At 32.5% G+C, this 26,763-nt stretch overlaps 2 protein-coding genes across 2 annotated transcripts in view; one reads left to right on the plus strand and one right to left on the minus strand.

Moving 5' to 3' along the window:
• Positions 1-26,763, minus strand: part of NT5DC1 (5'-nucleotidase domain containing 1) — a 247,619-nt gene that overhangs the window by 130,937 nt on the left and 89,919 nt on the right. The window lies entirely within an intron of this gene.
• COL10A1 (collagen type X alpha 1 chain) overlaps positions 25,191-26,763 on the plus strand; it is a 56,996-nt gene continuing 55,423 nt past the window's right edge. The window contains exon 1 of the mRNA XM_003769377.2: positions 25,191-25,370. The gene's annotated coding sequence lies outside the window, so the exon portion shown is untranslated. The remainder of the gene's footprint in view (positions 25,371-26,763) is intronic.

Below are 26,763 nucleotides of genomic sequence, written 5' to 3' on the forward strand. Positions count from 1 at the left end.
CTAGATATGTATGCCTATATTCTTGATCCACTATTCTTTTTATTAATCAATTACTCTAGCACAAAATATGACTTTATTGCTACATGCTAGTAATTAGTAGCAATCCAAATCCCAGTCATAGGTATGATTTTGTAAGAGAAACCTCCATATTCTGTGCAGTACTGTACAGATATCCAAGGTCTTTAATATGACAATGCTTGATCTTCCTGAATATGGGCCTCTTTGAATAACTTAGGTGAACCTTAATTGTTATATTTCCTTTTATGTCACAGTTATTTTCTTTGGTATGTAGTACAGTAGTTAAATATGAATCATTTTCTTCTTCTTTCTTGACTTTTAATTTAAAATTTTCATTACACCTAAGAATTTCTAGTCAAATATATTCATTGAATCACTAAGAATTAGTTATTCCTAAGCCCATAACCTAGAAGTCCAAAATCTTTGTTTAATTTGAATTTACTTTTCAAATTAATTTCAATTAATCTTTAAAAAACCATTTTATTGATATCTTTTCTTTTTACATCATATAAAATTTCCATTTGTATCCATCTCCACATTGCAGTCAACAACAACAACAACAAAATCAACAAAAAAAATTTTTTTAAAAGAATAAAAACAGGGAAAAAAAACCTAGTAAAACTGACCAGCATGGACAAAACAATCTATAAACATGTTTCATAGCTATAGAAAAAAGGATCAAATACCATCTATTTAACCAAGTGTTTGATTTCAATATGTTGTTTCTCTTCTAAAGTTCTCACTTTCAATTGACTATTGACTCTAGAGATGTAAATACCATAAAATCATAAAGTTACTTCCCAGGTAATTTCATATAGAAGTCTCCTCAGTTTCTTTTGGTAATTTGTCTCCAAACTAGACATTAGAAGTCACTAGGCTTGTTGAGTCTTAGGACTCTTCTTTATATCCTAGAAATATATGTCAAAAGGTCTGCATAAGCAATATCCTGCAATCTATATTTTAGTCAAATTGGCTTTCTCTCTGTTCTTCACACATGGCAGTCCTTGCATTTGAATTGATTATTCAATACCATATCTTGCTATTTTTTCCTTTACAAGATCTCTCTCATCTGAGTCTACCCCCTTATCTGGAAAATATTAGGTGCTTCACTGATTGATTAAATGACTGACTACTCATCTCTGCTTCATAAAATCTCTTTGATTCAACTGAAAAACTACTTGTCACAAAGATTTTCCTAATTCCTTCTACTTGCCTTACAATCAACCTTGTATTTACCTAGTACACAAACACATGTAAATATATACATATATGTGCATATATATATATATGTATACACACATAATTATATATTCTTTTCCTCAATAGGAAAACTAAGCTCCTTGGAAGAAAGGGTTATTTCATTTTTTGGTCTTGTGACTCAGCACCTAGCATAGAACCTGGCATATAATGGATATTTAATAAATGCATGATTAATTGGTTAAGCCAACAAATAGACATAATATGCCTTTCTCTTTCTGTAGCTAGAACCAATACCTTCCATTCTGATGCTATCAGGTTTTATTATTAGAACATGGGAAGCTTCTATTCCATCAGAAGATTCGATCTATATATATCTACAGGAAAAACTTTGTCTTTAAATATATTTTCTATCTTGTCAAGGAATCCCTCACAGTTTTTGATAAATCAGGAATGGAATAGGAATTTCTTTAGATTTCATCTTCTTCTCTAGTAAAGAAACAAATATTTTTGTGCATATAACAAACACAATAGGGTAGGTCACTGGTTTATCCTTATAGAGTATTTAGTTGATGAATTCTCTCTCATCAGTTCATTTTTACTCTTGCTTGCTGTCCTGCAATGACAAGAAATGACTTACATAGAGGGTTTCTCTTTTCTCCCTAGTTATTTTGTGCAGGTGGGGTATGAATAATTACCAAATTCCTGCCAATGTTCTAATGCAAACAGTTGTAACTTTCAGAAATTATCCTTTAAGTCTTCTTAAGCCACTTTTTACCTTTGTTCTTATTTCTTGTCTCTGCTAGGCAGACATTAGATACATGTGTGTACTTTTGTCTTTACCATACCATCAATCACATTCTGCCAAATGAAGGAAACTGTTTGAAGAATAGCTCCCATTGTCCTACTGAAAGGGCATTATAAGAAGTTATCCAGAGATACTGGATAACTGTGATAGACTAATCTCATTTTTTGGCTCCAAATGTTCTTTCTTCCCCCACTTTACTTAATTTGTACATATTCACATTTGGATTCAATCTATCATCACTTATCATCATGAGAGCCCAGACAAATGAACACCTGAATCAACAATCCCACAATCATTGCTTCCATCCTATGATAAATAGCTGAATCACTGGGTCATTCCACTAAGATTTTAGCTTTCCAGTAAGTCAGTTTATAGTCTTTGGGGATATAATCTATAAATCAGGTGAAACCACGGTCTAGTTAAGTGTACACATGGCATACAATTAATTTGGGCAATAGAATATACAATATAGTGAAATCATGGTACATTTTGGGAGGGTACATCTAAAATAATTCCCAAATGTAGCATTCTTCTTTTCATATTTTACTTTCATTAATCAAAATTTTATTGGGGACACAAATTCTATCTCCTTTTGTACATAGAGGTAGTAGGAAGTAGGATGCATACTCAGTTTCCTAAAAGAAAAGTGGCAAATACACTGTGTATACAATCTAGTCAAATGTTTTACATGTAAAAAGTCAGAAGGGTGGAAGGAAACATGTTCTTCCATTACATATCTTTTGGGATCAATTTCAGAAACAAAATATTCGGTTGGATAGTCTAGAGAAGTATTTTTTTTTTTATCCTTTGTTATGCAGGCTTCTTGAACAGGTAGAATAAAAAGGAAACTACAATTTGTTTGCTTCTAAAGATATTCATATACAAAAAATCTGATGCTTAACAAAGTGCTTCAGAGCAGAGTCTCTGATACGTTTAGATATGCCACAGCAGAGGAGTTTATGATTCATAATTAGATTATGGAAAACATTTTCCTCCATTTTTATGAGGAAAAAAGATCACTTTTATCATCCAATTAAATGATATATTCAATCAGTCTATTGCCTCATCCTCAATGTAATGACAGAATATGCTATCAGGGCAAAGCAAACCAGTTAAAACAGATAAAAGAGGGCATTTATGTATATATGCAATATACAGTAAATAGTTTATGATACATTATTAGCTACTTGCTATTCATATCTTTAATCACCAATAACTTCTTGATGGCCAAATCTAATGATCTTCTCAATCCTTATCTTTCTTGATTTCTCTTCAGCATCTGACACTGCAGACCACCCTTTTCTAGTTAACTCTCTAGTCTATGGGATTTTGACACTGTTCTCTATTTGTTCTCCTCCTACCTATCTGACCAAGCACTCAGTTTCCTTTGTTGGGCAACTATACATTTCACATTCAAAAGAGAATACTCCGAGGTTTTTTCTCCTCTTCTCTTTCTTTTCTCTCCATAATCTCACTTAGTGATCTTATCAAGTACCAGGAGTCTAATGATAATTTCTAAGCAAATGAATCCCAAACTGATTTATCCAACCCTAGAATTTTTCAGGTCTATGGAATTCCTCATCACAAACTGAATATTGGACATTTCAAACTAATTGTCTCATAAATTCAAAATGTCCAAAAACTCATTATCTTTTCCCTCAAATTCATTTTCCAAATTCCCTGTTATTATTGAAGGCAGCTCCATCCTTCTAGTCATCCATGAAACCTTAGCATTATCCTTAACTTCTCACTTTCACTCACCCCATATGTCCAATCACTTGTCATATTTGACTTTTTATCTCTACATTTCTCAGATATACTCCATTTTCTTCATTCACATAGCCACTTAATACTATAGGTAATATATTCATCACCTCTTACCTGGATCATTTAAATAGTCTCCTATTTAGTCTCTAACTCGTGTCTCATCTTTCCCATGCATATTCTACAATGTCATCAAAATGGTTTTCCTAAAGTTTATGCCTGATCCATACCTTCTCAATAAACTGTACTGCTCCTCTCAATACTTCTTGGATCGTATATAAACTCTTCTTGTTACCATTTAAGGTTTTTTTTTTAACCTTTCCAAATAATTTAAATTTTATTTTCTTCCATGTTACCTATGATTTTATTATATTGGCCTATTTGCCGCTGCTCACAGTCCATTCAATTTCCTGCCTCCATACCTTTGTATTTTCTATATCTTATGCTTGTAATATTCTTTCTTTCACTTCCTGAAATTGTTTTTCTTCAAGACTCAACTCAAGCACCACCTAATGTGAAAGGTTTTTCCTAGTTTCCCCAGCTACTACTGCTTTCCTTTACAAAGTTACCTGGCATTTGATTTGGATATGTATGGTACCTATCTATATATTTATATTTATATGCTCCATTAAAGTCCTTTAGGACAAAGATTATTTTGCTTTTGTCTTTTGACCCCCTCTATGTAGCACATCGTAGGACATTGAGAGTAGGTATATATAAATTCTTGTTGGCTGATTGAATTATTTCCCAGTTTTTCTTTTTGTTATCCATAAAGCAGAAAAGGTATTATCTGCCCAATCAGATATAATTTCTTAAGGTCAGGGACCTTGTCTCTTGCTTCCTGATACCCTCCCAAAATGCCAACAAAAATAATTTGACATATAGCAGATGGTCAATAAATGTCCACTGAATTAAAATAGAGGACTACAAGGTTGTGTACTTGCTTGACTTTATTACTGGAAACTTACCAACCAATTCTTTTTTTTTTTTTTTTTTTCTTAAAGCTTTTTATTGTTCAAAACATATGCATGGACAATTCTTCAGCATTAGCCCTCTCAAAACCTTGTGTTCCAATTTCTCCCCTCTTGCTCCATACCCTCCTCTAAGTAGCAAGTAATCCAATATAGATTAAACATAGTAGAAATATATCCAACCAATTCTTTAAGAAAAATGGACAGACTTTTTGTCTATTTATTGCGTTTCCTGCACTAGTCAAATAACATAGGCCCCAGGAGGTTTCATGCTTTGGGGTTGCTCCTTTTTTTCCCTTAATGAAAAATCAATTTCATATGGGACTCAAAACAACCCTCAGATTTCTACTCCTCCAAAGACTTTTTTTTTCCCTAAAAAATGAAGCCAATATTACTTAGTATTCTATTAGGAAAATGAAATAATGACATAAGATACTTAAAATGGATATGAAATTCGAAACAACTGCCATTTTTCCTATAACTATGAAAATGAAAAACCAATTCTGTACTAATTTAAAAAACACAAATATTCAACACTGAAGACATATCAAAAATTAAAGGTTTAATCAAATGTAAGTTTCACTTTGTAGCTGTTAAGTACAATGTTGACAAACAAAATAGTTTGAATATTCAGGGTTGTAATAAATCACAAATAATATTTCCTAATTTTCAAGTCATTAGCATTTGGTAGAAAAGACAGACTCTCAACAGCCAATTAGTCCCTACTTTTTAAAAAAAGTTGCTTTCTTACTCCATTAATTCCAGTAATATTAAATTATCACTGTGCTTGAAATGTTGTGGTCCTATGATAATTTATTACAATTATCATTGTGTCATTGCTGCTGATTTCCTCTCAAGAGCTTCTGACTTTACTTGTTCATATTGAGGGAGGTAGTAACAAAACAGCTGTCTTTGTTTTAATATTTTAATGTTTATCTGAAGTGCATTATGAATTATAAACCACAGTTCTCTTTTCCCAGACTATAATCGCAAAATTCCATTCTTGGACTAATAGAAACATTGTGTGATAGGATTTTTGTCTAGTTCCGAAAAATCATTCTATCCTGTTTTAAAGTGTTATTCAAGTTTGTAGGCATCAAATAACAGATTTGTATCTATTACAGAAAAGAGTCTTTTGTTTTGAGAATAAGTGAAATCTTCTTTTGCCAACAATAATTTTCTAAAGGTTCAGATAGTCAAAGGTAGAGTCAGGGCATATGGAACCCAAGAAATAACAGTTAGACTAAACTCAACACATACCTGTTACACAAAAACACAATTTGTTAGATTTAAAGTTTGTGTCTTAAATAGGTTAGATTTAATAGTGTTCATTCAGGTGGTTTATGAACTCCTGGTATCCTAACCATATGGAAATTTTTTTTTTTTTTTTTTTTTTTACAAGAAGTCATTTAGCTGCAATAAGTCTATTTGGTAATGAACGGGGGCATTCAAAAGGGTCCTCTCTATTTTAATGAAGGACATCCTGTACTTTCTTGATTTCATTCCAGAAGTCAAGAGAGCTTTAACTGTTCCTAAAAACTGTAAAGAACACTTGCAGCATGCAGGGGGAAAATAAGCCCTTAAAAAAAAAAAAGGATACCAACTTTAGCCAGACCTTTATAATATCTAAAAACTAAGTGTAGTCTAATAGAAAGCATACAGTATTAGACCAGTTTTAACATTTATTAGTGATGGGACCATGGATGAATTAAAAACTAATTTGTTTCTCCAACTCTAAAATAGGGCAAAAAAAAAAAAAAATCCATGCCACAGGACTGTTTTGAGATTGTTGCAAATATCACAATATACAGAAATGTAAGTTGTTATGATTACTGTTATTACCATTATCATCATCACAATCATCTCAATGTACTCATCTGAGAAGTTATGCAATAACTTATTATCCTAGCATTAGTTTTATACATTTAATGACTTACTGATTATTGCACAGGTAGGTAAATTTTTTTTTATAAACAAATTAAAATATTAGAGTCTACTTGGTACACCTCCAGGAACAGAGATAATGATAACTATTTGTTTTAGACCTGCTGAATTTGAAATACCTCTAAGACATTAGCTAGAAATATTCAAAAGGAAGCTAATGATAACAGAACTGGAGCTCAGGGAAGACATAGGGGCTGGACCATTTCCTATTTCCATACCTTAATAAAGAGGCCTAAAATATTTGCTGACACCAGTCCTAGGTTATTACAAAGTTTAGTTCAAGACCAGTTACCACATAAAATCTTCTCTGATAGCCCAGCGTAGCATGCTTTTTCTGTTGCTGAAATTATTCTGAATTTAACTTATAAATATTTTACATTTTTATTTATATTTTCATCATTATGAGATTCTTTTACACATGAATTGAGAGTATCTTTCATGACAGTATTAGTACAGGCAGGTTTTTCATAAATAATATTCAAAAACAGACAACTAATTGACTGAAAATATAGAGTCAAAAATAGTATTATGTTATTACTACCTCTTTTTAGGTACCAAGACCATATTTGCATTATAGAAGGAATTTTCCAATTTTTTCAAAGTTTATATAGTATTGGAATGAATTGTTCTTTAACTGTTTGATTGAATTCAGTTGTCAATTTATGTGGTCCTGGAATTTTTCCCCCTTTTGCAATTCATTCAAGTCTTGTTCAATTTATTTAAGATAGTTATTTACATACTCTTCTGTTTTATGGTGTTTTATAAAACTGGGCACTTCATATTTTTGTAAATATTTTTCCTTTTAATTTAAACTGTCAGTTTATTGGTATATAATTGGACAAAATAATTCATAATTATTATTTCTTCTTTATTGATTTTCTATTTATTTTTCCATGTTTGATAGTGATGATTTGGTTTTTTGATTTCCTTTTTTTAAACAAGTGAATTATAGATTATTTTATTATTATTTTTTTAATGTCTCAGTTACTTTTATAAATTCAAAGGTTTCTTTTGCTTTCAATTTTGTTATTATCCTGATTTTCAGATGTGTACTGGTAATTAATTTGGAGTGTAAAATTTCTTTTATATTTCATTTTTAGTGGAACACAATTCATTGATTTGAGCTTTCTCTCTTTTATTGATGAAAGTACTTAAGAGATAAAAATTTTCCTTTCCAAACTGAATTGGCTGGATCCCTCAAATTTTTATTTAATGTGAAATTAATTTTTAATCTTTAATTCAAAGCTCCTTTATTGAATATAATCTTTATCATAGTATGGTCCAGAAGAGATGTGTTTAATATTATTTTGCCTTTCTACATTTTTTGTGAGGTTTTCATGTACTAATACATAGTCAATTTTTGTGAAAAGGCTATACCCAGTTGAGAAGTAGATCATTTATTTTGATTGTAAGTCTATACCTTTTGCCTTCTGAAATATCTTGTTCCAAGTTCTCCTTTTCTTTACTGTTTTGCTGTTAAATCTTGTGTGATACTGACTGTGTTTCCTTAGGACTTGAATTCCTTCTGTGCACTTGCAGTCTTTGTTCTTATTTGGAAACTGTATTTTATCTAAAATATTCAGGGAATTTTCATTTGAGGATTTCTTTCAGGGAATGACTGACAGATTCATTCAATTTCTATTTTTTTTCTCTGCAGTTCCACTAATACCTTACAATGTCAGGAGAAAGTGAGAAAGGCCTCCAGGAAATGGTGGATTCCCTGTGGTGAACTTTTAAAAAGAACTGAGTCAGAATCACAGGAATGGATAGATTATGAGCCATATACCATTTGAGGAAACTCTAAACTTATTAAGAGCACAAGTTGATTTAAATATTTTAATATATTTCATATCAGCTTACCTCTTCACATGTTGCTTCTCCTGTCACATAATGCAAAAGTCCCTTGAGGATAAGAACTAGTTTGTTTGTTTCATCTAGTTTCTAGCATGGTGCCTTGTTAAAAGATACTTAAAAGTGTTTGTTGAATTAAATTGAATACAGTTTCTGTAGTGCACCATTTCATTGCTAAGTGAACATATATCACATATTAAAAGTTTCAACAACGAAATGTTTTATGAAATTTCTCAGAACTGTATGATTCTTGTACTTATACATAGTCAATTTTTGTGAAAGTGTCATACCCCAGTTGAAAAATAGATAATTTATTTTGGCTGTAAGTCTAAATCTTTTGCTTTCTAAAATATCTTGTTCATAGAACTCACACAACATCATAGAATCATAGAACTCCTTTGTACTTTTATTCTGGAATCAAATATAAATTACACTGCTATGCTACAATAAATGACCTAGGTAATTCTTTGATTTGCTTTCATCAATAAGAAGAGTTTTCCCTTTTTTTTTTTGGTAACTAGTAGTTTCTAAGTATTGTATATTATTAGAAATATTATATATGTGCATATACATATATAGGCATACATATGCCTATATATGTATAACTATGCACATGGTAAGGGTATGATTTTTTTGAGAGATGATGACAAATATTTACCACTTAGTATAACAGACAAAACAGAAATTATTTAATTTTAATTTGTTTATTTCATTATATACAGTGTGTGATATCATGTTCTTTAAAATCAAGGTTTGGCTATACCTGTCTAAAAAAATAAGTACCCTAAATCTAATCTTTTAAGTTAGACAAAGTTATTTTTTATGAAGAGTATAAGTTGGATGGATAATTCAACCCAATCAGTCAATAACACAATCTGTCAACAAATATTCATTCTCACTTTAATACTTCAATGATCTGTAATTTCATCAGTGTGACTAATCTTTCCAGTGACACACATGTCAATACCTCTACAATTTAGTAAACTGTCTTTGAATAGTTACTGTGGTTAAAAAAATTCATCACCCTTCAGTCAACCTACTGATGAACCTCTTGAAATTGAGCTAGTCTGTGGTTCATTGCCTGGGCCATATTTAAGTATTTTTAACTTGGCAAGAACTGACAGAATATTTCTTGCCCTGGCATAGTCAACTCCACACCATGGTACAGGATTTTAGTGGAAAAAGCATTCAATAAGCATTAATTGTCTTCTATGAACTCACTATATTGCAGTAGGTATTACAGTAGAAACAAAAATTTAAGCATCTACCATAATACTTATTGTAATATAGTATTAATGAAAATTCTTTCCCTCCTTTCTCCATGTTAACCTTCTCTAATATTCATAGTATACCGACCCTAGACTTTGATGGGAGGTAGGACAAAAGATAAGACAACAGTTTTTTTTTTTTCCTTTGCTTACAGTTAGCATTTTTTTGGGGGGAGGAAGACGTCAGATGCTCTTCCTCTGTAACTTAAAGCAACTTGTCCTAGTGTTTGGGTAGAAGACATGAATTTTGTTGAGTGCAGAAGGTGATTTTCTTTCTTGTCTTTTTTAAGGAGTAAAAATTTATGACTCAATAAAATGCTAAATTTGAAAAACTGATATAATAGAAATTTCTGTGATGTTAGAACTGAATATATAGATAAATTCAAATGGAGTAGGTTCCTATATATTTCTGAACATAAGAGATCTATGCATTGTAGTCACATAAAATCACTTGACTTAGCCCAATGGAACTGTAGCAAACAGTCTCTCTGGCACCTTGGACATGCTCCTGAAATCCAGCCGTGCTGTCACTGGCTCTTTAGTGGAACAATTCTTTCCAGCAGTTTCACATACCACATAGGTCTAGTAGTTCAACTGTCAAGCTCCCAGAGACCACTAAATTTTTGGCAGCTTCACAAGTCTAAGATCTTTCCTGTTTGGTTTTATTTAAGGCCCAATAAAGCAAATAGTTTGTGCAAAGACAGAGGCAAGTTAAAAGCTTTCAGCACTGGGATGTTGTTCACCCCCACAACTGCTGCTTTTTTGTTTTCTTTCTTCTGAGTCAACTCTAACTGTGTAAGAGCAGCAACTGGCCTTTAGAATGGATATTAATACCACCTACAGGGGTTTCCAGATTTGGAGCTAAGAGAGACATCAACCCAAGTAATTTCACAGATGAAGAAACTGAGGCCCTGCCCACTCAAATAACTTCCTTACCAACAAAATTGTTAATATCAAATGATGTACAGAGAAGTTTTTTGTAGGATAGTAAAATAATTTAGCTTTCTCCTCCAAAATAATGATATTAGACTATGAGTTCTATTAAACCCTTTGTTTTTTGAGAATAAGGACTGTTGTATATTGTTTCTTTGTGTCCCCATTTAAACTTGGTACTATGCCTGGCACAGAGTTATTGACTTAAGTTGTCTGATAAGCCTGTCTCCCATTCTTAAATTGCTTCCCATCCTTTCAGTGGATCCTCAATGTTTGAGAACCATCCAAGGGAACAGTACTACATATCAGCTATGTTCTAATAAGCATGGGGAAAAGGGCAGATAATAGATGACTTCAGATTTTTTTCACACCCAGAATATTAACATTTCTTTGTCTTTTAAAAGGAAAATTATAATAATGCCTTATACTACTTTTTGACTATGGAAATTGTCTTGAAATCTAAAAAGATCAATGCACTTCTAGACAATAAAGCTCTTTATTTTTTCTGCAGAAATGTTAAAAAAAAAAAAAAGGAAAACTATTGACTATCATTGTTGCACTTTCTTTGCCTTTCTAAATTGTGAATGCACTAAATATTGCTACAAATTAATGAAGTTTTGTATTTCTATTAGTCGTACCTTTTTTGCACAAATCTTTTTTTAAAAAATGTATCCAACCATAAATATGACTTACATTTAAATAAGGGATGAGATGAACTGATTTGCTCAATCAAATCATCTTATTCCACATACAGTAAGTGATAAAACCCTTCATCCATCTCAAAAGCTTTAGTTTCAATCAATAAGTCAGTCTTTAGATTAAGTGTGAAAAATCCTTTGAACTGAAGTTGCTTTACAAAGTAATTCTGCTGGGAAATACTGGCTGATTTGGTATTGAACACAGGAATAACTATCACAACATATTGCAGTAAGCCAGATTTCACAGAGACATATGGAATTAAAAAAAAAAAAAAAAAACTTGAAAACTAGGAAACTTGATCATACCCAAGGGTTCATCACACAAATGATCAAACTAATTAGAGAGAAACATTAGAAAAACTATAGCAAGTATGTCAGTTCAATAAAATCACTGAGGAGGAAATATCTTGGACTGGGGGTTGGTGGTGAGAAAGAAAAATAGGCCCTAACTTCAGTCTTGATCTACTTTACTACTGCCCTCATTTTGGCTGGGGGAAGGCCTTACAAACTTCAAAAGGTGCAATTCCCAATCATGTTTTAGCAGCTTCCCTAGACCAGCTGTCCCCTATACCCAAATGCTCTCTTCTCCTCATCTCCTATCTCCTGGCTTCCTTCCTTTAGTCCCAGTAAAAAATCCCACCTTCTACAGGAAGCCTTTCCTAATCTCCCTTAATTCTAGTGTCTTACCCCTGTTAACTATTTCAAGTTTATTCCATATATAGAATGCTTTTTTATATAGAGTTGATTGCCATGTTATCTCTCACATTTTACTGTGAACTCCTTGTGTGCATTGTATTTTACTTTCTTTATAGGTTTAGAAGTTAGCACAGTCCCTGGCATATAGTATTAAGTACTTAATAAATACTGACTGACTGAAGAAGTGTTGAAAGTGCTCTACAAGAAACTTCTGCAAAGAAATTATACCATACCTACCAAAAGATTCTTAAGAACCACACAAGTGGGGGGAAAGAACTTCTAACAACTAAAGAGCTGTGAGTTAGCCTTTTGCAAAATGTGCATTGCATCCTTGAGACCTCTTTCTTCTGGACTTTGTAAGAACTTATGGAGGAGTCTGTCACAGACTTTTGGTGGATGTTTTGTATCAAGTCTTCTTATGTCCCACTTCAGTAAACATTCCTTTCTAAAAGCTATATAAGCTGACTGACTAAATTGATTCTGAATTAATAAGTGGGGGAGAAGCATACTAACGGGGGCTTTAGTTGACAGCATTAAACAGTAACTTTTCACTTCTCAAGGATAGCCCTAGAAGTCTAAGGGAAAGAGGTAGCCTAAATCACAAAGTAATATGTGATAATGAAAGTAGAAATAAAGGTTCTCAGAACTCATATGGTCCATGTAAGAATCTTTTTCAAAAGGAGTATCAAAAAACACTAAAACCGATTTAAAATTGGTTTAATTTTCAAAAATCACAAAATAAAAGCAATGTGAGGCTAATACAAAAAAACATAACAGATTTAGAACCTAAAAGGATTTTAGATATCGAATTCAATACAATGTCATACAAGTAGAAAACAATAGAACTAGGATTTAAAGCTAGTTCCTCCTATTCCAAATCCTACTTTCTTTTGAATTAATCATTTTGACTATCCAATTAGATATCTACTGATCAGAGCTTCTTAAACTTTTTCTCCTTGTGATCCCTTTTCACGTGAGAAATTTTTATGCAATCCCAGATATAGGTATATAAAATAGGTATACATATCAAAATTTACTGATAATAAACCACAATTTCATACCTCCACTGCCATTCAGATATGCAAACCTCATCTGGGATCGCAACCCATAGTTTAAGAAGTACTGTACTAGATGTCCAGTGGAAATGATATTTCTGTATCCAGAATTAATATAATTTTAGTTCTCATTTGAAAATTCTATACAGGGTTAAAGAACAAGAACAAAACCAAAAACAAATCCTCAATCTTTTTCTTCAGAGTAGGACAGGAAATAGTTGACCCTTGCTGCCAGTCATCTATGAATAAAAAAATTATCTCTGCTTTAATGCTATTTGATACTGATGGATCATTGCATGGATCAGATTTGATAGTCATTGTTTATTTATTTATTTATTTTTAATAATATTATTATTGTAAATTGTTCTCTTAATTCTGATCAATTCATACTATATGTTAGTTCATACAACTCCATTGAGGTTTTTCTGAAACCATTATTTCTTACAGAACAATAGTATTCCATTACATTTATATACCATAACTTGTTCAGTCATTCTAATGGGGGTAGAGCTGGGAGGGGCGAAGGGAAGAGATCTCAATGCTGTAACAGACTATACTCTTCAGAAAATCCTATGAAAATTCCAATGAGAAACATATGCTTTATGTTTTCATGATATGAATGAAATTTATGTTTATAGAATGCTTGTGAATAACCTGGGATATCTTCAGGTTACTGAAGCTTTTACCTATTTGTTTTCCTATTAGTTTAACCAACATAAAAAAGTCAACATAAAGACAAATTGTTTTACAAAGAAAGAATTTAAGGGGGTTTATTTTGTGACATTAAAAAATTAACTGAAAAAGAATTTTGAATAATGAAGAATTCTCTTGAATCTTCATTTTTAATCACTTTCCAGTAAAACGGAATTAAGCCAGTCAAAATATTTCAAAAGTGTTAAGTTTCAATCATAGATTTACTAATAATATAACAAAGTCTGGATTTTGAAATGGAACCTAGGTTTGGATAAGTTCTGTCATCCTTTTTCCTTGCACCATGGGCACCCATCTTATGAATAAAAGCACTAGTTTAATGAGAAGACGATCTCTGCACAAAAAAATCTGAATATACTTTGAGCAATTTAATACTAAATTTTAAAAAAAAAACAACTAGAATATCTTATTGGAACAGTTTTATTGAGACTAAATTTAATGGCTTCTCCCTCCTTGAATTATCTTGGTATTATCTGTGGAAATGCTACTATATATCCTTGGAAGAATGAAGAGTATTTGAGAGAATTGAGATTATTTCATTTTTCCCCCTCTGCATTTTAAGCAGAACCATAGACAGCATCAGATGAGTGAAATTTTTTTCCCCTAGTTTCTGATACTGGGGTTTATGAGAATGAATCATTTTTATGTCTTACCTTAATGGTAAAAAGAAGTCAATTTACTTGCCTAAGATCATACAACTTGTAAGTGTTTGAGGCTAAATTTGTATTCAGGAGTCTTACTCAATATAAACTTAACCTACTAGCCGCTATACCAACTAGCTTCCTTTATGGAGAAGAAGCTGTGAGACTGAATTCTTCTTCACAGCAAGTTAAGTAAGGAGAGGGAACAAGCATAAAAGCAATTCATAATAGTAATAGGAAAAAAAAAACCATTAGTTTAACTTCAGAGTCTTTTAGGGGGAAAAATTATGAGGGTGATAGGGAAATGGCCAGTACTGAGAATTGTTTTCTGAAAGTCTACACAAGTAGGAAGGCCCAGCTCATTAAACTTATTTACAGATATCCTTTAGTTCCCAACCTACCCTAGTGGTCAAGTAGGGAATAGGACACGGAAGGATAAAATCATCATTTCCATTGCAATCCTTGTTTGCAAAGCAGACTAAAATGTGTTCCAGAAACTCTAAGTTGGAACTTTATCTCTTCTCATTGAAATATATTGTTATGGATCTCAAAAAAAAGTTTGGAATTTCAAACAATAAATGTACAAGTGAATTTCATAACATGAATTTGAAATTTATAGCTATTTTAAAATATAGTTATTCCTTTTAAACAAAAAGATAGTTAGAATCACCTTTAAGTTTCTAGTTCTCTTTTGAGCAACTCTATTTTAAGTACATTTGAGGACAAAGAGGTGAAAATGAGTATTTGGACTATAGAAAGCACACCACACACATCTTAACTTAGTTATGTCAGTCAAATTATGGACAGGCATTTTTTATTGCTACTTAAGTTTCCAGAGAAAAGGCATGTGTCCCAATAGTTGATATCAAATTTCCCCCAAATGAACTTTTCTATATTCTTACTAATGAGAAGCAGCATGGTGTAAGCCTGCCTTGGAGTTAAGCACTAACTGACAGTTTGATTTTTTGACATAAGTATGTTATTGAATTTTGCAGTCTCCAGAAACTCTCTAAGAGTATAAGTTGAAGATGCTGAATTCCATTGGTGGGAGATATTTCCCAAACATTGGAAATTCCATAAACTAATCATATATTTGAACTATAAAAAACTCTTTTAGATATTTATTTCTAAACAAGTAACTAAATGCAATATTAAAAATGTACACACAACAGCTAGATGGCACAATCAATAAACCAATTAATAAACATTTATTAAGAATCTACCAAGAGCCAGGCACTGTCCAAAGTGATAAGGATACAAAAAGAGGCAAGATAGTCTTCTGCCCCCAAGGAACACACAATCTAAGACAACATGCAAACAAATAAATACAAGTCATATGCAAGATAAATAGGGAATAATAATTAACAGCAGAATGGCACTAGAATAAGGAGAGGTTGGAAAAGACTTCCTATTAAAGATGTAATTTTAGTTGGGACTTAAAGAAATCCAATGAAGTCAGCAGGTAGAGATGAGAAGGGAGTGTGTTGCAGGTATGGGGGACAGTCAGACAAAATCCCCAGAGCTGAGAGATATAGCATCTATTTCAAGAAATAGCCAAGAGCCCAGTATCATTAGATAAAGGCATATATGTTGAGCAGTAAGGTGTAAGCAAACTGGAAAAATTGGTTGGGGCTAGGTTTTGAAAATATCATACACAGTATTTGATCCTGGTGGCAACAGAGAGAATATTGGATTTTACTGAATAGGGGTTATGTATGTGACAAGAATGAGCCTGCATGTTAGAAAAATCATTTTAGTGCCTGAATGTAGAGTGAATCAGAGAAGGAAGAGACTTGAAGTCATCAGAATCCAGTGGGAAAGTGCAATTCATCAAGATTTGAGGGATGAGGGCCTGCACCAGAGTGGTGCTAGTGTCAAAGGAGAGAAGGCAGCTTATTGAAAAGATGAAATCAACAGACTGGATTCAGATTGGATATGGAGAAATGAGGAAGATTCCTAGTTTGGGAATGTGAGGGACTGAGAGGAAATATGTTGCTCTTTACAATAATAGGGAAGGTAAGAGGAGGAAGTTTTTAGTGGGAAAGATAATGAGTTACATTTCAAACATGTTTAGTTTAAGATATCTGCTAATTATGCAATTGGAAATGTCCAAAAAGCACTTGGAGATGCAAGTTTAGAGGTCAGCAAAGAGATGGTGCAGAATAGGTAAATCTCAGCACAGAGAAGAAAATTAAATCCATTGGAGCTTTTAAGATCACCAAGTGAAGTAATAGAGAAGAATAAATAGAGAGAATCCCGAGGGTAACTTATAGAGGATATGATATATATAGAAAAGGATATAGCAAAGGAGACTGAGAGAAGCAGAACCAGGAGAGAGCAGTGTCTCTTAAACCTAGAAAGAAGTGAACATCAAGAAAAGAATATTAGGACAGTTAGGTAGTGAAAGGGATACAGCACCAGCCCTGGAGTCTGGAGGATCTGAATTAAAATTTGGTCTCAATTATAACTGTGGGATTTGGGCGAGTCACTTAACCCTGACTGCCTCCAGAAACAAAAACAAAAATTAAAGAGAGAGAATGTGTTAATGTCAAAAGCTACAGAAAGATTGTGGAAAATGAGGACTGAGAAGAGCCTACTGGATTTGGCAACTAAGAGATACATAATAAGTAATTTATAGAAAGTAGATTAAGTGGAATGAGCTTATAAGTCAGATCATAAGGTATTGAGAAGAGAATGAGAAGAGAAAAAATGGATGCACTTATAGATAGATTTTTCAAGGAGGTTGACTATAAAGACTGGAAGAAACATAGGAAGGATTAAAGGCAGATCTTTTGTTTCCAGAATGGGGGAAACATAGACATGTTTATAGATAGTAAGAAATAAGCCATTAGACAAGGGAGAGAACAAAAGTAAGTGAAAGAGTAGGGATGACGGAGGAAGTAATGTGTTGGAAGAAACAGGATGGAATGGGATCACTTGTGCAGGGGATGAGATTAGTCTCCAAGGCCTCTAAAGCCACCTTAGAAATTAATGGAGATGGTGGCAGAAGGTATCTGAATGATAGAAGATTAGGAAGAGGGGAGAAGAGGAAATTCAACGGATAATGGCCTCAATTTTGCCTATAAAACAAGAGACAAGGTTTTCAGTTGACAGTGGGAAGAAGAAATCATAAAAGATTTGAAGGATGAAAGGGTTTGGAAAAGCCATTTGAAGAGTGGAAAACACAGTGGAGAGCCTGCTGGATCTAGAGGCAAATAGACCTGAGTTCATATCTTGCAACTAACACTCAGCCAATTTTTTGTCATGACATATTTTTCATAATTAAGATTTTATGCATAGATATATTAGAGTTAAGAAGTCTTTAAATATGTCTGAACATATATACATGATATAAAATACATATACAAATATGAAAAATAAATTTTTAAAAAGTAAAAGAAAGAATAGAAATAGAATTAGATTCTGTCAACTTCCAAAATTGACTACTGACCAGGGAAAAGTAGCTTGGTATTTTTGGGAGAACATCACTTCAAAAGTAGCTTCTGTTTTTTAAGGCAACTTATTTTATCCCATACAAAGTATGAAGGGAAAATAATAATAAAAATGAATATGTACAAATAACCACATATATTAGGTCATTTTAAAACAATATATTAAATTATTTAATTTTCTGAGGATAGAGAAAACCAGGAATAGTAAAGGTAGAAACTGAAGAAAATTTTTCTCTAACAAAATCCTAGCTGCTTAAATCTTTTCTTTTCCCAATCCCACTGTACTTAGGCCTAAATTTTAAGTTTTCCCTTATTACTGAAAAAATTTTGGAAGCCCCATAAATCTTCCAGGTTTCTTTCATTAGGGAAGTCTTACAAACTTTTCACAAAGAAAACTAATATTGTTATATAACATAAAGAATGAGGCCTGTTTTTTATTTTTCTCTAATTTGATTCCTCTATCCTATTCTTCCCAGTAATTTCTCTTATCAAGTATATTCTCGAATCAGTAACTCTCATTCCTTTTCTTTTTTCTTTCTAAATTTTGTGAAGAATCAGTGTTCCCACATGTACTTTGATACAAAAATTTAGATTGTGTATAAGTGTAACAACAACAAAGCCAACCCATTAAAAATGAGAAGAAACATACGCTATCTGATTTGGGGTGTGTGTGTGTGTGTGTGTATGTGTTTAAAACTGAAGGGGCGTTTTTTTCTCCCATGTCTGTATTTCATTCAAATAACCTAATATATTGATGATGCAATTTTATCTACTGACCCATTAAAGCCAGCATGTTTAAAACACCCATGGCTTATTAGTTTGTTACTCAATGAATCTCTAGTACAGGGGTCCTCAAACTTCTTAAATAGGGGGCCAGTTCACTGTCCCTCAGACTGTTGGAGGGCCAGACTGTAGTAAAAACAAAAACTTTGTTTTGTGGGCCTTTAAATAAAGAAACTTCATAGCCCTGGGTGAGGGGGATAATCGTCCTCAGCTGCTGCATCTGGCCCACAGGCCGCAGTTTGAGGACCCCTGCTCTAGTACATCTATATCAAACTTTACAAGAGAAGAATCAAAAGTTAGATGATGGAAGAGGAAGTTTGCCTTATGTTTGGGCAACTTTTGTGAAGAAGAAAGACTATGGATTGGAAAAGAAGAACTTCGGCAAGTGTCTGCTTGAATATCTACATATTAAAGTTGCCTGCCTATGTTACTATAAAACCACCTATAATTATAATATCACATACATATATTACAAATGTATCTCTTTTAGACTAAAAAGAAAGAAAAGGACAAAACAGTAGGGGAATATGCCTTTTAAAAGCAAATGGAAAAAAGCCCTTTTACAAATATGCAATACAAAAAATGTATTTTTTCATGCAGAAATATAAAAGAGCAACATAAAAACAAGACAGACATTATTATATTAAGACCAATCACTTGTTTAGGATAATATGCTTTTATAAAACTCATAGCTGTTGCTCTGAATATAATCATAGTTAAATTTTACTTGGGTACTTATGAATGTCTATGTAATCAGAACCTAGGTACATGTAAATACATGGAGTAAGGAGTGGATACTCTAGGATTCTGCCATCTCTTTTTACCCCTGATATTTAAATATCACACAATCCACTTGTGCTTACACACACATACATGCACATGCACATCATATCCCTACCTAATTATGAAGCATGACAGAGGCTAGAGAGGGGAAGGCAAATTATTTGATAATTGCAAACTGGAGATCATATTACATTGACTACACAAAATGTTAGTTGTTTCCATTAGGAAAAAAAAAAAAAACAACCTAAATTTATTGTTTTTATTGTCTACGTAGAGACAATGTAACATAGTGGAAGGAGGACCATTTTTGGAGTCAGAAAGATATGGATCACTTCCTGTTTTTAATACAAACTGGTTGTGAGATCATGGACAAGTAATTTTACCCTTTAGTATCCCATGCATCTTTATATGACTATAAAGTTGAAAATGAGCTGGAGATCTACAAAGACAGAGGAAATTTCAATATTAGGGGGTTCCATGAAGTAATGAAATAGGTGATCCACCCAATTCCAAACTTGTTAAAACTATCTATGTATGTATGTATGTATTTATGTATACTTCAACAGATACATGGTTTTATCCGTGGAATTATTCCTTCCATTAGGCATCCCTGTTTATATACTTCGTTCTCTCTTCTGACACAGCCACCACTCTAGTACAGGCCCTCATCATCTCAATTAAATATTGCAATAGTCTGCTGGTGGGTCTCTGCCTGCCTCAAATCTTTCCTCACTCCAAAACATCCTTCAATTGATCACTAAAGTGATTTTCTTAAAATATAGGTCTGGCCATGTTCATCCCTTTCCCCATCCACAATGAATGTCAATAGTTTCTTATTGCTTCCAGGAAGAAATTACCTTTGTTTGGAATTCAAAGCACTTCCTAACTTAGCCCTCTCCTAACTTCTCAGTACTTATATCTTATTCTCCTATATATCCTCTTTGATACAATGACACTGAACTCCTTTCTATTCCATGAACTAATCACTCCATCTCTTGGTTCCAGATGTTCTGACTACCCTGCATCCTCCAATTAGTGATCTCTCAATATGTCCCAATTAAAATCCTATCCCCTCTAGAAAGTTCTTCTCTAACTCTCTTAATTCCAGTGCCTTCCCTCTGTTAATTAATTATTTCCTATTTATCCTGTACATACCTTGTCTGTATACCCTTGTTTGCAAGTAGTCTACTCCTTCAGAGAAGAAACCAATTTTTTTTTTTTTTGCTTCTTTTTGTATTCCTTATCTAAGGCAAAGAAAACACTTCTTTCTTTTTAATATTACTTAGAAGCATCTGTACCAGGTTGTCTTTTAACCAATAAACTGCCTTTAAAAGTCTCAAATTGCTTATTGTTAATATATGAGCTGCATGTATGGCTACCACTCAGCTTCCTTTAGAGGTAAAATCATTTTTAACTATTTACCTGAAATTATAGAATGTTAAAGAGATAAGGTTTAAGGTCATGTAATCCACCCTGGACATTTTCAAAAGGGAACAGCAAGTTAGTGAATCTAAAGTGACTTTCCAAGGCCACAAAGCTAATAAGTGGCAGAGCTAGAGCTCAAAAATCCTAGCGTTCTTGGCACAGTATGGCACATAGTAGGCACTTAATAAAAATTTATTGACTGAGTGAATCTAATAACTACCAAATCTAGTGCTCTTTATTCTACATCAGACTGTCTCATGTAGGCATCAAAACCAATAAACTAGACTCAAATGAATAATCCCACTATTTCATATACTCTGTAACGCTGATCTTACTTTAAATGAAAACTTGTGAAAAATATTTTAATCATAAAACTTATTCAGTCCAAACATTACTTCCTATATTAGAACTCTAAAAACTATAATGTTCACTTGACTATTCTCACACTCTCTTGGCATAATACCACTTCCTGAAAATATAACAGATTTCTAGTTAAACTAAGTTAATAACATCTCATGCTAGGGTGAAGAGTATGTTGAATAACAGGTGGTAAAAGTGGAAGCTTAGTCCTACAAAAGGGACCGCAAGAATAGAAAACTGCAAAACAGAAAAATATTAAAGAAATTAAAACTGGTTTAAAATAAATATTTGTATTAAAAACTCAAGATGGCTTGCATGAAAGAACATTACTACTGAAAAGAAGTTTAATAATTCAAAAGGTAGGTTAGAACTCTTAATATTCTGCCTGTATCTAGTATAACTATTTCTAAATTTACACTTATTTTTTTTTTTTAAATAACTTTTTATTGACAGAACCTATGCCAGGGTAGTTTTTTACAACATTATCCCTTGCACTCACTTCTGTTCCGATTTTTCCCTTTCCTCCCTCCGCCCTCTCCCCAAAGATGGCAAGCAGTCCTATACGTGTTAAATAGATTGCAGTGGATCTTGGATATAATATATGTGTGCAGAACCGAACAGTTTTCTTGTTGCTCAAGGAGAATTGGATTTAGAAGGTATAAATAACCCGGGAAGAAGAACAAAAATGCAAGCAGTTTACATTCATTTCCTAGTGTTCTTTCTTTGGGTGTAGCTGCTTCTGTCCATCCCTTGATCAATTGAAACTCAGATCTTGTTTTTGTTGAAGAAATCCACTTCCATCAGAATACATCCTCATACAGTATCGCTGTTGAGGTATATAATGATTTCCTGGTTCTGCTCATTTTGCTCAGCATCAGTTCATATAAGTCTCGCCAATCCTCTCTGTATTCGTCCTGTTGGTCATTTCTTACAGAACATAAATTTACACTCATTTTAAAAACATGATTTAAAATTTCCCCCCATCTCTACCTTTTGGGTTCTCTAGCTTCCCTTTAATCAACCCCAGTCTCTTCAGGAAGCCTTTCTTGATTTCATTTAATTCTAGTACCTCACTTTTGTGATTATTTCCAATCTTTTTCATATTGTAGCTTGTTTGTACCTACTTGTTTATAAGTTGTCTCCTTCATTAGATTGAAAGCTGAGAATAGAGATTGTTTTTTAGTTCTCTTTGTATCCCCAATATTTAGCACAGTGCCTGAAACACAGTAGGTGCTTTATAAATGTTACATGATTGATTTAAAATTTCATAGTCAAAAGTACATATTTCATAGTAGAAAGTATTCTTTAGAGATAGACAAATTAGAAATTTTATTAAATACAAATACCATATCTCATGACAACTAAGTAGTACAGTGGAGAGAAGCCAGCTAGAGTTAAGAAGACTCATTTTCCTTAGTTCAAATTTGGCCACAGACATTTTCTAGCTATGTGATCTACAGTAAGTCACTTAACCCTGTTTGCCGCAGTTTCCTCATCTGTAAAAATGACTTGGAGAAGGAAATGTCAAACCATTCTAATATCATTGTCAAGAAAAACCATGACTGGGGTCATGAAGAATAGGACACAACTGAAAATTGCTAAAATGAAAACCATAGCCTTACAAAAATACCTTATTTATCAGAAGATAGGAATGGCAGAATGATCTAGGGAAGGGAGAAACAGACTTGGACTCAGCAAGATTTGGGTTCAAATACAATCTCTGATATATACTGACTGCATAATGCCAGGTAAGTCTCTAAAACTCTAAGCCATGGAATAGTTATTGATATGCATTGGTATAATGGGACTTCCCTCTCTGAGAGGAATTAGGAAAAAAATAAAACACTTGGGCATCCCTTTCCCCAACCTGTCTACTGGCCATAAAGATGATTTGAGTGCTAGGTCACAGGGCCTCTCCACAGAACAATTTTAGGACCTAGGAATGGATGGATGGATGGATGAAAGAGCTGAATAGCATAGCTTTTGTACTCAAATATGTCTCACATGGGAAAGATATTTTCGGAGGGAGGAGAGGTTCAGAGCATAATCTAACCTGAAACTTAAAGAGTAGTTGATATTGAGTGTGAGTTGATCTATAGTACAGTATATATGGAAAAATTAAAATGATTTTGTTTAACCTCAGAATGAAGAATTAGGAAAAACGGGTGGAATCTGCAAAGAGGAAAATATAGACTCAATAAGAGAGGAAAAATTCCTAACAATTAGAGCTAACAGTTCGAAAAGAAGAGATCAATTGTGAGTTCTACCCACATTTAAGGAGCAAGTGAAAAAAAAAAAATGTGTCAGCAAAACAGTGTTCAAAGAAAAAGGAAAAGACCAAAAGAGATAGTGGGAAGATTGTGCATTTCCATTGTTATGATAATTGAGATTTTAATGTGGAAGTCATTTGCTTTAGCAATGACTAAAACACCAAAATCTTCTGGCAGCTCAGCTAAATAATCTTTTGACAAAGGGATTTCATGTAAACAAACTATAGTTTTAGAATCAAATAGATATGGCCTATACTTTTATCAAACTTAGAAAGTTCCATCACTACATTATACCTTGAAGTAATACAAAACTTTCGATCAGTTGTAGACACGTCAATTTTTGTTGAACAATATTACTTTTTCAGATTTTTATTTCACTGATTTCATGAGCAAGGAACAGTATACACACGTTAGTTGAAATAAAAAATTGTGGAGGTGATAAGAACACCCATCAATGTACATATTATCTTAATTCTGTCACCTCAAATAGATGACTAATTAATATATACCACATATTTTTATAGTCACAAGCCTACTCTCCCACTTCTTTCCCAATTTTTCACAAAGATGTAATCATTTATTAATTTGAACCACATTTTTTGCTTAAAAATATGCTAGTCATGTCAAATGGATGTCAATAAAAATTACTCAGAGACAACAAATATGGTATACTCACTGGGCAGATCATATATAAATTATTACAAAGGAATAATTAAATCTATTTGCCTTCTATATCTTTTACTTTAAAAGATAAGAAGAAAGGAATACTTTCACCTCTAAAAATAAGGGAGAATTCTCCTGATTTCAAAGTTAGCATTAGCAAATTTAAGAAATTTAAGTCCTCTTGACTTAACATAAATTCAAGTAACCACTCATTCAACAACATGACTAATACATTTATTGAACTGTATCCCCATGAATAAAATGATTATAAAATAATTTAAGCCTATTTAATGTTTTACATGGTAATTAGAATGTTTTCTTATGAATATTTAGAAAGGGTTTGAGAAGAAATATCAGATTATGTTTATAGGATATTAACAACTCCATGGTTCAATCACTAGGTTATTTACATGAACTCAAAATTTGACAGGCAGTATTCCTAAACCAGAGATTTGGGTTCAAATCCCATTTCTAATTTCAAACATGCCTAAAGTCTCTGACAAGTAGAAAATCATTCTAATAATAGTATTTCATAATAATCTATTTCCTAGCACATTTAAGCATCTAAACTTTATATAAGCTAACAGATAAAGAGGCTTTTGCCTTTCTTAAGTAGATAGATAACTTAGATTTATTAATGGAAACCACTGAAGGATTTGTTTTCCAAGCCACGCTAATTCTGTCCCACTACAAGTATCTGTGCCAAAACATCATACCAGTCTTGAATTAACACATGGGATCAAATGAATGAAAATCTCCAATCTCCTTCCACTTCTCATGGAGAGTCACTTACTGCAGGGAAACAACAACAACAAAAAAATTTTCTCCTGGAAATGAATCAAAAAGCAGACCCATCATTCAGTAGCCAGCATATGATTCAGCAGAGCTTTGTATAAAAAGTATAAAGTCAAAAAGTATCCAAAAGATCTCTGGAAACAGTGGACTGATTTTTAACCTTCCTGGAATCCCTTGCTGATGTTTCTGTGAATTTCTGACTGTGAAAGAAGAACACAGTAGGATGACAAGGGGGTGACCTTCAAAGAACAGCAAAACATAGGGATATATTTCACCAAGTAAAGGTAGGATAAAAGTATAGTTCATGTAAATAGGTTTGTAATAAGCTGACTAAATACAGGTAACAGGCAGGACAATTGGCTACTTACACAATAAATGACAATATAACAGGATGTACCTAAGGGGAGATAATTTGCAAATTTTTGTTTGTTTTTAGTACTTCATGAGATGATAACTATGATTGTATTTTTATTGTCTTCACTAAGCAAAGGCTAAACAGGAAATAAATCACTACTAAATCTAATTCCATTTTCTGGATTTCAAAGAAGGATATGGGAAGTGTTTGTTTTTAAGAAATAATTTGTGTTTATATAGCAGTAAGAAAAGTTAGAATTTGAAAATACAACTTCATACGATTTGTACCTTTTAGAAAGATCTCAGGATTTACCTTTATAGTAAGGTATTACTTTTTTTATTTTTAATTACATTTTTTACATTTTTAATATTACATTTTTAATAAGATGTCAGAGATTCAAACATTTGAAATGAATAGTATGTAATTATAATGTAGTACTATAATCTGCATATCTTCATTATTAAATCTAAGATTTGCCTTCAAATTGTTTCAAAATTCTTCAATGGGTAAAAATTACATTAATAATCAAGATAATGACTTTTATGTAACTTTCAAATGACATGTTTTATATAAAGGGATTTGTAAACCTTAAAGGGCTAGATAAATATGACCTATTCTGGCTTGAGGAGTTTGTCAAAAGAAAGGAATGAAAAAATGAACCTGCGAAATGAAGAAACTCATTGAAAACATGTTTTTTCTTGATGTTTCAGTTTCAGATGTTTGATGTTTTTTTTAAGATGCTTTCCCAGATATTTTCTTTTAGTGTGTAATTCATAAGGGTCAATATTTTAAGAGGTACACAATTTCAAGGAAAAGGTATTTCTGAAAGACCAGTGATGTCCAATACTCAAAACTAGTCAGATTAATTGCTGATTTTTGTTATAGGTCTTTGAATTTCCTTTAAAAATTATTTTGAATTGGAGCTTTGTGAATTTCCCATTCCCTTTCCTACTTTAAAACTTCTAAATCAGCTTGGCTGTCTTTTGCTAGAACAAGGCCAAAAAAGCAAGGGGAGTCCTCCCTTGTGGTTTCATATGCTTTTTTGTCATGGTCTAGTGAAAAAGAGTAATTTTTTAAAAATTTAATTTTACATACACTTAATCCTTACTTTGGACTCAAAGCTATTCAGTAATTCATACTAGTATTTTTTGAACTTTGAAAATTATTTAGTTTAAAATTTAAAAACTGACTCATGAAAATATGAATTTCTACAAAAGGCAGTCACCAATTCAATTAAACAAGTATTTATTAGACACCTACTATATACAAGGCACTGTGATACATACCAGAGATACAAAGATGAAAAAATAGTATCTCCTTGC

The sequence above is a fragment of the Sarcophilus harrisii genome, chromosome 4 (assembly GCF_902635505.1).
Source record: "Sarcophilus harrisii chromosome 4, mSarHar1.11, whole genome shotgun sequence".
NCBI classification, from domain to species: Eukaryota; Metazoa; Chordata; class Mammalia; order Dasyuromorphia; family Dasyuridae; genus Sarcophilus; species Sarcophilus harrisii.